We start from the raw sequence: 2,653 nt of genomic DNA, 5'->3' as shown, positions 1-2,653 counted from the left end.
GTGTGTGTGTGTGTGTGTGTGTGTGTGTGTGTGTGTGTGTGTGTGTGAGGGGGTAGGTGGGGAAAGGAGAGAGAGAGAAGAGGATGGGAGGGAGAAACAGAGATAGAAAGAGAAAATGACGGCCCTCCTTTTGCTAGTCTGAACAAAATAGTGTTGAATATTGTAAATTCTACACAGTTTTTGTTCTTTGCTGGGAAATAAGTCCAAGTCCTTCCTCAAGGGCAGCACATTGGACAAGGGTCCTTGATGCTGGTAAGTGGTCAGCTGTGTTCCACAGTTTTGAGCTCACTGTTCCTGAGGGAGCTGACTGCTGGCTTGGTATAGTCCTGGAACTGAGCGATTTATTCTTATGGTCATTGAGGGTCTTAGTGGAGAATCACTCGTTAGGAGTCCCAGCTGCCCTAGTCTCCCCTCCTGGGAGGCCTGGACTAAGAGTGGGTGGGATAGGATGGTGGTGAGAGCCTCAGCCCAGGAGTCTGGAGGTCCTGGAGCCCAGAGCTGGTGTCTGTTCGCTTTCTGTCAGTGTGAGCTTGAGTGAGCATCTCAGCCTGCTGGGCTCTGACCCCTTATAAGTACAAATCATCGTAACCTTGTGACCAATGCTATGAAGTGGTTGTGCGGGTGAAATGCACAAAATCTGTGACGACATTTTGAAAAACTAAAGCACTTGGAAAATACTGATAAAATAGTCGCGGCAATAATAGCGACGATACCAGCAGCGATACTGTTACTAGTTATGCCAGGCTAACTCTGGCCAGCTTTGTTCAGACTCACACTCTCAGTCAGTGTCTGGGCTTCGCTGCTTCCTGAGCCCTTTGAATTTCACCTTTTGGCATCAGACCTTCCTATTACATGTTCATAGACACCCTTGCTTTTCATTAAACACATTTTTCTTGAAGTCCTGTAAGTGGTTCTGGGTTCACAATTGTGAACAAGGTACACGGAGAGGTTGGATAAGGGAGCTTTGCAAGATTCTGAAGTTGAGGATTCATTTCCTCATTCTATAGACGAGAGAAATGAGGATCTGAAAACTGAGTAACTTGCCCGGCCGGAAGGGCAGAGTCTGGCTGGAGCAGCTCCGGCTTCAGGTCCAGTGCAGTTTATCACTCACCCACTGCCCCACTGCTTCTCCAAAATCCTCCCAAAGATCTCCTTCTTTTCTCCCAATGCCTAGGTGTTGAACTAAAAGGGAGTTGGGAGAAAAAGGAAATGAGCGAGATGACATTTTTAGAGGCAAGGTGGTTTTCCAAAAAAAAAAAAAAAGAGCTTTTTATCCCCCCTCCATTTGCAGGTGAAGTAAAGCGAGAAAAAGGATACATGGGGAAATGATGGGGGTGGGGTATGGGACCGCTCACTTTTGTCTCCAGATAAGAATATCTTCCGACTTTTTCCTTTCTTCAGATGTCTGTGCACTAGCAGAAAATGATCTGTTTTTTTTTTTTTTAAACCATATAAAGGAAAAAAAAAAAACTTTTAGCTTCAAACCAGAGCTATGAACTGCTTGTGTTCACATGCGGGCAGGAAACAGGATTGTCTGTAGAAATCAACCTCAGGACCCTCAGTATCAGGAAATGGGCACTTAGTCAGGTTGATCTTTCTTGTTTATGAAAGTTCTTGCACTGTTGTAGAAAACTAGTGAATTCATTAATTCATAACACCGATTTTTATTAATTGCCTGGGTCTGAGATGCTCTGAATTTAAATTTTCCCCTTAGATCCTGGCACAGGTCTGGACCCATTGTGCAGGGTTTAGTGCATTGTAAATGGTCAGTACATGTTTCTTAGGAAATCAGATAAAGGAGGGTGGAGGTGGGTAGGTGGTCTCAACCCCAGCCCGCTTTGGAGAGTCCCCGTTCACTGGCACCTTCCTTGTACCCCTTTCCTGGGTTCTCTCTCCACCTCCCCTCCGCCTGGTCTCTCCCTTCCAGCCCTGCTAAATACGTCTGCGGGAAAAGTGTACTTCAAGAAGGATTCAAAGCCATTTCATACTAAAGAATCAACAGCTGGATGTAGCTCAGGTTTGTCCCTTCTACAATGGTTTGCAGAGTTCTTGCGAGAAATATGCTGTGGGAACTCGAGGAAGCAGCCACTCAGTGTGAAGGCATAGACTTGGAATAAAAGCACTTGGGTTCCACACTGGTCCAGATGTGAGCTGTGAGTTTCACTATCCCCTCTGCTCCCCCTTCTACCTCTGTCCTCACTGGGACAGACACGGCTGCAAGGCACACTGGGATCTCTGCCCAGCCAGCTGTCATGGAGTGAGAAGAAGCAAGCCAGGCAACAGGGAAAACAGGGCAGAAGACACTTCACTGGGGCCAGGGAGGGGTGAGCAGTCAGAGAAATGTCCAAACTGATGTTCAGAAGGAGGGAGAGGCATTAACTAAACAGATGAGCAAACAAATCAATGTGTAATTACAAATCATGATATGGTCTACGAGCAAGAAGGCGGAGCCTCGGGCTCCCCTGGTGGCGCAGTGGTTGAGAGTCCACCTGCCGATGCAGGGGACACAGGTTCGTGCCCCGGTCCGGGAAGATCCCACATGCCGCGGAGCAGCTGGGCCCGTGAGCCATGGCCGCTGATCCTGCGCGTCCGGAGCCTGTGCTCCGCAATGGGAGAGGCCACAACAGTGAGAGGCCCGCGTACCGCAAAAAAA

The sequence above is a fragment of the Monodon monoceros genome, unplaced genomic scaffold, assembly GCF_005190385.1.
Source record: "Monodon monoceros isolate NGI ecotype Baffin Bay Population unplaced genomic scaffold, NGI_Narwhal_1 Super_Scaffold_14, whole genome shotgun sequence".
NCBI classification, from domain to species: Eukaryota; Metazoa; Chordata; class Mammalia; order Artiodactyla; family Monodontidae; genus Monodon; species Monodon monoceros.
This window is presented reverse-complemented; position numbering follows the sequence as displayed.